This window comes from Syzygium oleosum, unplaced genomic scaffold (genome assembly GCF_021117445.2).
Source record: "Syzygium oleosum isolate NSW1041296 unplaced genomic scaffold, Sole_v2.1 Sole_v2.05, whole genome shotgun sequence".
NCBI classification, from domain to species: Eukaryota; Viridiplantae; Streptophyta; class Magnoliopsida; order Myrtales; family Myrtaceae; genus Syzygium; species Syzygium oleosum.
The window spans coordinates 8435922-8445980 of NW_026607489.1; the positions used below are offsets into that span (position 1 = coordinate 8435922).

Below are 10059 nucleotides of genomic sequence, written 5' to 3' on the forward strand. Positions count from 1 at the left end.
CTTCGTTTGTCCTTCCATAGTTATGTAATTTTCTGGTGTTGGGATTCCTGTAATGTCGGGGTGGGGGTGTTAAAATGAAGATGAAGGGGAAACAAAACGAAAGCAGCAGCAAATAACCATCTCTCTCTCTCTAACCTCACCTCTCGTTTGTATCTTCCAACTGCAACTGCATCTGCAAGTGCCAATTCAATAAAAAAACCGTCCCTCCCACAATTTGGATTTAAGATCACCGTCTCTCGTCCTTTTTTTTTACAATTAATTAAATTTTGACAAATTTCTCATCCCTTAATTTTTTTTAATGATAATAATAATTATGTCCGTGATGATTTGGGCTTCCCTTTTCTCTCTTGGCAAGGCTTTGGCGTCTCCTCCTCCGATGCGATTGAGCCCCCCGGCAGGCACCGATACCCTGACATGGTCGATGATGCCTCGCGGCGCTTCTATAGCCGCCATACCAACCGTCGCACTCCACCACCACCGTGGCCCCCGTCGCCCCCCTCCATGCCCCGTCTCTCTCTCTCTCTCTCTCTCGCCCCCCAGCCCCGATGCGAACAAGGCCAGGTTGTGGTCGTTGAGAGTTTAGGAGTCAGCTGCTTTCGTGCACTGGTGGCTGCACCAGATTCAGTAAGTAGCGTCTGCAACTGTCCTTGATAAAAGCAAGCTCAGCTGTTTCTTGGGAGCGCAACTTCCCTCCCCTTTGACATTTCCTTTGAAGGTCCAAGCCCTTTGACTCGGTTTTTTTTTTTCGCGGATGGGGATCCTTCCTTCGGTGGTAGTAGGCTGGGCAGTGGCTGATCCTTCATCGATGGAAATTTCCAAAAAAGTTCCCATTACTGAAGTGGCCAAATTTAATTTCAACTCTTTCAGAAAAAAAAAATGTGATCTTTTGGCTCTTCCTTGATCAAATCTTAGTAGCGGGTATCTTTATTTTTGAATTGAAGGGATTTTCCGTGAGAGGCAAATTTAAAAGGTGATAACCCAGCTGATCAGTGGCCTTTTTTTTTGCATATGTTGGAGAAATCGTGGGCTTTCTTGTCCGGATTTTCAGGTGTGTTTTTAACTTTAGCTTGGATTTTTATGGAATTTGAATTCATATTAATTGACATCTTGGATGGGTCGATCTCGTCAGGAATACTTGCAAGATAAACTTGAAGCAAGAAGGCATCGGCTGTGGATGGATGAAGTAGATTGTGCTGAGAGGAGGACAAGTGATCTGACGATTGGCCCCTGAATGGGGGGTATTAACATTGAACTATAGACCCACGGTGGGTATTCCTATGTCCTCCTTTTTTACTTCTTTTGATTCTTGATTTGGAATTTGAGCATAATAGCTTGGCCCTGTTAGCCGTTAGCTGTATCCTACAGCAACTTGCAGCTTGAAAGTGTCTTTGTATGGGGGAAGTTGATTTTGATTGAATCAGTGACGATTGGGATGGCTTATTAGTATATGAGATATATGTCTAGACAGAAATCCCCCCAATGGGCAGCATTGTGATTTTTTTCTTTTTTATAAGCATTGGCTTGGGGGTATGGCCTAGTTTAGGATGTTTGAAGTTGGTCAGGTTTCCTTGAATATACTACTCATGGAGGAGGCTCCCTTTTCTCTCGGCCATTTGTCTGAAGTTCCTTTGGTGTGCTTCCATCCGAATTATCAAACCGAATCAACTTATGACAAACCTATCTTAGGAATCCGGAAATGTACTGCGATAATTCCTGTCATTGAGAAACTATTTTTTTCTTTCTAAATGCTTAGATGAATACATCCTGACATATTCGATTTTTGAACTAAGTACTGCTGATCCGTTGCTGTTTGTAACAACATGGTCCACCGGTCTCTTTGATGATGGACTCTTCAATTTATCCTTCCAGAAACTCCAAGGAGTCCAACTTTACAGAGCTCGTGAATCGTGAATTTATTTAGAAATGTAAATCCTTGGGAGATTCAATTAACCTTCCGTTTCTTAGTAAAGAGCAACAAAAAGCAATGTGTGATGGACTCAGTTTTAAAATAATGCTACTTCTTACCTAAAAAAATGGAAAAAAAAAGTGTTAGGTGGGATGTCGAGATACAAAAGTTGGGTAATAAGTTGAAGGCTACTGAAAACAAATAACCCTTATACCAAACATGCTATGCATTTTTTTTTTGTCATGTATCACTATAATATAAAGACACGAATGCCATGCGGAAACATGTCATGTAACTTGCTAAATTGGAATATTGTTTCTCGATTGCAGGGAGTATGATTGTACTTCCAAATGAAGATTAGAAATTCATACTCATACTCGAAAATTCACAATTATTGAGATGCCTCTATATCAAAACTATTAAGTGTGGCGCCGTGGTGGTGGGTCTTGCGCTAGCGTCACCCTGGGTTTACATCGTCGGCTGTCGGCTGTACGGCGGTTCCCGGGTCATCAAAAAAAAAACTATATAAATGTTCTTTACCAAAAAAAAAACTATATAAATGTATATATGAATGTATATCAATTATGTTCTCTCTAAACTCTATCTTGGAGTGTTCACAAGAAAGAGGGAGATAAATTATGACAAAAATCATACGGCTAATAAGCTGGAGGAATATGCTGCTATTTGCTATCCCTATTTTTTGACTTATGAAGTTTGTTATGCAATCAAACGTTGGAGAAAGCATTGATCTGTACATATTAGCATCCTCAATAGCGTCGTCCTTCTGCGTTGGTAAAACATTTAGCAGCTTCGTTCTTCAAAATATTTTATTAGTGTAGTTTTACTTGTACTTTCCATAAGAGAAGAAAAAAAGACTGGGGGTGTTCCAACTTCCAAGATGTCATGGATCTTAGTAATGAAGTTATTGTATTGTGCAACTGCTTTTTTGCTGGTTCCTTACATGTTATTTCTGCGTCAAAGACATTGGTTTTAGTCGCTGAATTGGTTTAACTTCTGTAGGAAGGTAAAGGAGGTGATGAAGATCCTTAAGAAGAAGCGCCTGGGGAATAAAGATCCAAAAATACAGCTTCCGACCCCCTATGTCAGTATCATGCTCTGCTTTCTTATATGTGCATAGTTCTGGATCCAGTTGCTATCTTCTTTTCTTTCTTCTAAATGGCTACAAGAGGCGGCTATCACTTGGCTAAAATATTTGGTTATCAATTTCAAGTAGGTGTTGGAGACTCTTAGCAAAAACTGTGGCAATAGCGTATTTCAGAATATTATTGAGTCTGTTATCCTACAGGAAATGGTTAGAATGGTGTTTAAAAAGATGCCTACTCTGTACCCCATGATTGACTTTTATTCTGAATCTGTTCATTTTTTAGATTGTCATTTGCTGTTTCTACATGCTCTGTGCAGCCAGATTTTAATATGATGGAGAAGTTACTGACCTTGATAGATACGTGGTGAGAAGCTGTAGGGGGACCAAGGGGAAGGTATCCTCAATACTATTCTGCATACAATGAGTTGAAGGTAGCCTTAGAGATCTTTCTGCTGTCTAGACTTCTAGTACGATCCTATGTTGCTTTTTCTTAATATGATTCCTCTATGACCATTGACAGACTGCGGGAGTTCGCTTTCCACCCCGAGAAGAAAAGAGTGTACCATTTTTCACTCCGCCCCAATCTCATGGAGTTCATTCTACCTCAGCATTCAGCAGTGCTGAAATTAACATAAGCATATCATCATTGTCTGTTTAAATCTTTTTGCAGCTGTTGGTGATATGAGTCTGTATACTTAGCTTGCTTGGAAACTTCCATTAAAAGATGAACTTAATTGGAGGACCTTAATTTTCTAGCTAGCATTATATCCCTCAAAGCATATCATTGTCTGTTGAGTTGATGATTAGTTTTGCTGAAATTGATCTAATGGGGCATAGTTTTGCTGACAAAGAGGATGCAATAGGTTCTCATAGTAGTAAGAACTTGAATTGATCTCCCCTTTTAGTGAGTTCTATGTCGCTTCAGCACCCTTATGTGGGAGGATGGCCTTTTTGAAATCAGAGATACATTACTCCTCTTTTATAAATTATGATGCGATGTTATGGTCACCCGTTAGCGGGTTTGGGTATGTTGAGGATGCCGTGCTGTTTGTGCCGGAGATGAACAAAGTATCTCATTGAATTAGCCTTGGAAGGCTACCTTTTTCAATGAGTCTCTTAAAACTGTCACAAGTACCTGTTGTTTGTTCTGATGTTGGAAATTGTGTGCAGAGTTTTCCAAAATCGATCCCCGCCATCTCGGTGCTAAAATTGGAAGCAGCAATAGCTGGTTCGGGCAATTCAGAGTAGGAAAATCTTATGACATTACACGTTTTAAGCATGATTCCAGATTGGTTCTCACTCATTTTGTGTTTTATGTCGAGGGAGGGACTCATGTAATTAAGGGTTATATACTTCCTTTTTGCTTAGAGTGTATGGGGCATTGCTGGTAATTAAAGGAAGTATCTGACTCGCATGTACTGGTACCTCATCTAGTAACCTTTTGAAGTTGATTATTTCCAAAGGTAGGTTGACTGAATTTTTCCCTTAAAACAACTATGAAATTGACTTCTGCCATTAGGTCCAAGCTGCTAACTTATGTGGTTTTCACCCCTCTTTAGTCGGTTTATATGATAAGCCACGTTAACCATGCCTTCTTCCGATTTTGTTATCCATCATGCTCCCAGGAAATATTGAAATTTATAGTCATCGTTTATGCATGTACAGGCACAAGTTCTTAAGAATATTTCCACCGTTTCCCTTGTCAATTGAGATTGGTGTTTTGAGTCATGAATTCCATCGATAAGATCCATGCCAGAGTTGCTACCTGAGCTTAGAATTGGAACTTCCCAGCAATCTCTATGGAAACCAACTGCTTGCTTGCAAAAGCAAAATCTCTATGGCGCTTCTATAGCTGCCATACCCACCGTCGTACTCCACCACTGTGGCCCCCGTTGCTGCGTCCATCCCAATCTCTCTCTCTTTCTCTCTCGACCCCGGCCCCAATGCAAACAAGGCCAGGTTGTGGTCGAGTTATCTGCTGCTGGAGTTGAGTTTAGAGTTAGCCGCTTTCGTGCACTGGTGGCTGCAGCAGATTCAGTAGCGTCAGCAAGTGTCCTTGATAGAAGCTCAGCTGTTTCTTGGGAGAACAACTTCCCTTTGACATTTCCTGTGAAGGTCGAAGCCTTGACTCAGGTTTTTTTTTTCGCGGATGGGATCCTTCCTTCGGTGGTAGAAGGCTGGGCAGTGGCTGATCCTTCATTGATTGAAATTTCCAAAAAAGTTCCCATTACTGAAGTGGCCAAATTTAATTTCAACTCTTTCAGAAAAAAAAAAACGTGATCTTTTGGCCCCACCTTGATCAATCTTAGTAGCGGGTATCTTTATCTTTGAATTGAAGGGATTTTCCGGAAGATGCAAATTAAAAGGTGGCAACCCAGCTAATCAGTGGCTTTTTTTTTTCCTATGTTGGAGGGATCAGTGGATTTTTGGGTGTGTTTTTTACTTCAGCTGGGGAGTGAGGTTGCTTGAATCTTATGGAATTTGAATTCATATTAATTGACATCTTGGGTGGGTCGATCTCGTCAGGAATACTTGCAAGATAACCTTGGAGTAGATTGTTCCGAGAGGACGAAATTGGCCCTGGTTGGGGGATTAACATTGAACTATGGACCCAGTGATCTGTCGTTAGCTGTGTCCTACAGCAATTTGCAGCTTGACCCAGGTGGGTGTTCTTATTTTATCTTAATTCGATCACATCTTGATATTTGTAATGGCGATGAGATTCCTCTTCTTCGCTTGAAAAGCAACTTCAAAACCAAAAAAGAAATGAATATACGAAGGGGGATGAATATGCTCTTGCCGACACAAAGCTCAAACTCCATCGTCCATTTTTATGTCTCCATCAGAGCAAAGGACCGGTCTTGGCCTTTAGCTTCTCCGGCTATAACCTTTCCAATTAATGCGGAGTTTAAAATTGAAACCTCCTTGTCCAGTTGGCACGCAAACTCAATTTTAATCAAGATATTTATATGAGAGTAGAAATGACCGCTCATACACGCATGCAATGTCGACGGATCCACATCCTTCGTAAAAGCCGGAAGTTATTACCATGTATACTTTCTATTTAAGTAATTTAAAAAGGATTAATATCACGAAAAATCTCAAACTAGTACACATGTAATCAATTTACTTAAAACTAATTTTTTGATCACCAAAAACCCTAAACTGGTACATCTGTGATAATTTTGCCCTCCACTAATTTTCGTTAAATTTTACTGTCAAATCACTAAGTTGGATGACAAATGCCAGTTGACGGGTGTACTAATTTGGGGTTTTACAGGTGTACCAATTTAAGGTTTTTCGTGGAATTAATCCAATTTAACAGATGGTAAATTTGTCAAAAATGTACCAATTTCGGGTTTTTGGTGGTAAAAAAATTAGTTTAGGGTAAATTTGTCGTAGGTATACAAGTTTGGGGCTTTTGGTGGTCAAAAAATTAATTTTGGGTAAATTTGTCACAAATGTACCAGTTTGAAGTTTTTCGTGGTATTAACCCATTTAAAAAATGCATTTGACAACACTTTTGATCGAACAAAGACAATATTTGAATGATAAATCGATATTTTTTTATGTAGCCATTTCGGCATCAATCGTGCACTAGGAAATGTCCCGGGTTATATTGGTGTCCGATGTAGCTAGCAAGTATCACCTAGAGGGGTTGAATAGGTGATTTGAGTGATTTTAAAGAATTTAAAGCGGAAACGATTTATAATTAATAAAGTTTGAACAATGTTCAGATTCTGAATGTGCTAGTATGCAGTGTAAACAATATAATGAGAGATTAAGGATAAAGAGAACTGCACATAAGAAGTTATAGTAGTTCGGCTTAGATCAAACCTACGTCTACTCTCCCACGCTGATAGCCTACTGACTGGATTCCACTATATGATCAAAAGGGATTACAAGTTATGAGTGATAACACTCGGTGAATGACAGAACTTTGTATCTTACACAATTACTGTTACATAATGTCACTCGAAATCTCAGTATTTAGCTCAAGAAAGACAAGTAATAGAATCGGAACGTACTCAAACTTTGGACTTGTTGATTCTCGATTTCCTTCGCTGCCTTCTGCTCCTCGTTAATCTCCTTTTATACTCCTCCACTTCCAAACTAGCCGTTGGACAGTCTTCAGAGGATCATCGTCCAATCTTCACCTTGGACAGATTTGTATAAAATAGATTGAGTAGCCGTTGGTTGATAAAATCTGAATCCCACTGAATCTAGTCGCCTATACAACCAAAATCTTGGTTTTCATAAGAAGAGCTTTATCCGTTGTGATATATACTTGCCATAATGTCTGATTTGTCAATCAATTATAGCCTTCGATTGAGTCAATCAAAACTTTCCTTTTGTGAAATCCACACCAGATCGCTAGCCGTTATGTTTCGTTCTAAATAAATTCTGAGTCTGAAGAGTTTTTGGTTCTCGCTTTATAATCAGAAACAAAGTCAGCGTAGGTCTTCAGTAAAGTCTGAGTCCTTCAAAATTAGAGTCTGAAGTTCTCTGATATCTTAAGATAAAGTCTGAGTGTCTATTTCAGTAGAGTCTGAACTTTTCGTTCTGAAACTCGTAGAGTCTGAAGTTTTCCTTCTGAATCTCGTAAAGTCTGAGTGTCCAAAAAGTTAAGTTATCTTAAAGTATTAAAGTTGCCACTTCCAGAATATATTTACCTGGATCAAAATACTTCAGAGTACATATCAGATTTACAAGATTAACATGGATAGTTTTGTCAATTTCAAAATCTATTAAGAAATTGCCTCAACAATGCCATCACGTCATATATTTTTCTCTTCAGAATTTCCCATCATGCTCAAAAGCCGGTATTATATAGGGACGTCAAATGGGTGGTTCAGTCGAGAATTCAATATTAGGGTTAAGAAAAAAATTTCTCCTAATAAAAGATAATATATCTAAAAAATTCTCGTTGGGTAATATAGAAATATTTGGAAGGGGGGCAGGGCCATTACTCATCCCAAGTCCACCACTGAATTTCCGTCTCCATACTTTATTTCGTCATAATTCTAGTTTAAAATACTATTATTGAGAGACAATTTAAGTCGCTTTATCAAATCTACATTCAAAGTTTGAAAGGACTCGTTGAGAAAGATATTAATTATTGACTTGTGGTGCCTATGTGTACCACTAAAGAACATAAATTACACCCTTGATCACCGTAATTTTACAATTATTCAATTTTAGCCCGTGTATTCTTTTTTCTTGAAAGTACTTGTCTTAATATTTCCACTGCAACGCCTGACCAAAATGTCTAGTGAATCCGTTGATTAGTACGTGACACCTGCACTTACCAATCTCTACGATTAGTATCAACAAACTCAGTAGTAATGTAATTACTTACTCATTATTGAAGAGTTAAGGTTGACACTCGCTATTTTCTGCCTTTTCACTACTTGATAAAGTCACTATCATTAATTTCACGTGGGTTATTGTCATTTCTAGAGTCAAGAAATATGCTACAGGTCATTTGAGTAAAAAGGGTGGGAAGGGGCCACCAGCATCAGCGACCCTCTTGGGTATTATCATATGAGTTCCATACCCGCGACAGAATATTTGGTTTGAGCCATATCTATTACTCATTTTGAGCAAGCACGTCATCGCTGTCCCACCATGATTTTAGTGGGAGTAGAGTAGGGATTATCCAATATCAAGGCATGATCGAACCAATGCTCCAAAATAACCAAGGTACCTTAAGGCCGATGAGAGATTTGGGGATACAAACATAAGATCAGAGGGTCTCAAACCTCTTGGGAGTAAGCCCCATACCTCTAGACCAACTACCGTTGTGGGGGAGGAACCTTTATTTTACTATACAAATGTAGAGAGTTAAAGTTATTAGCAAAAGATTTAACTATCACAAAGACTTTTACATATAGGTACCACATGTTGAGGGCGAGTGCTGACTAAAAAATTTTCACTGGATTTTGGAATGAAAATTTGACGAAATTACTTATACTGTGGTTAGAGAAGAGCACGGTAATTAAAACTTATGACAAATGAAAATAAAGGGGCCAATCATGATATCTCTTAAAGTGTAGTGATCAGAAGTGTAATCTCTTTACACTGTATTTTATATTCCTTGTTTGCGTTAAGAAACCACTATATAAAAAATATATATAATTTCCCAGTAACTGAATACATGCAAGCTCCGACCAATAAAAAAACGAATACATGCAAGCCAGGACCATCAAATAACCACAAAAATTGGATATTTGTCCAGTTGACCACTCATCCCATCAACCAAACACGAGAAAAAATCTTTCGATTATAAGATAAAGTGGTCCATTATTTTGGAAATAGATATGTGGGACAGCATTTGTAATGGGATCGTCTATACACTGATCTGTTTACATACTGTCTTCTTAACAGATCTATCAAGTAAAATGTGAACAAGAGAATTGATTCTACCTCAAGATTATAAAATGTCAGTTTGTACATGATATTAAGCCATGCATCTTACAAACAATCTAAGAGAACAATAAATAAATAATGGAAGTGTGATGGAAAATTTAACGTTTCAGCACCATGGGTATAACTTCTACTTGTCTCGTAATAGTGTGTGATTAGTATACAACGACAATACGTCTTAAGTTTTATCCTATCCAACTTTTCAACTGCGCTTTTAAATATTAAAATGTCCTTTTGAGTAATTTTAACCGGTCACAATGACTAAACTTTATTAAGTATATACTAATTGTTGCGCAAGCAACCGCTGGAACTCTATATGTTACTATTTAATAGAACTAAACTATGCCTATGCAATGCTTTTCTTTGCTATTTGTTTTACTTCTTATGACCTATATCTTGCATGTTTGGATAATTAAATGCATGATGCATATGGATTTTTATGTGTAGTCTTTGATTTGTCAAAAGTTAATGGTAAACCTACCTATTGCTTGACCTTATAATTATGGCTAATTCACATGTAACTAAGATGAGTGGATCAAGTAAAAATACTCGCAAAAAAAAAAGGAAAGATAATGCTCAATTATTTGAAATTTACAATTTTCTATTAGCAGGTATTAATTTT

The 10059-nt window shown here is 38.2% G+C and overlaps 2 protein-coding genes across 2 annotated transcripts in view; both read left to right on the forward strand.

Moving 5' to 3' along the window:
- Positions 1-10059, forward strand: part of LOC115693844 (disease resistance protein RPS5-like) — a 49371-nt gene that overhangs the window by 29398 nt on the left and 9914 nt on the right. The gene's annotated exons all lie outside the window — the stretch shown is intronic.
- The window catches only part of LOC130138138 (TOM1-like protein 3), a 38489-nt gene continuing 28747 nt past the window's right edge, over positions 318-10059 (forward strand). The window contains exon 1 of the mRNA XM_056311261.1: positions 318-715. The gene's annotated coding sequence lies outside the window, so the exon portion shown is untranslated. The remainder of the gene's footprint in view (positions 716-10059) is intronic.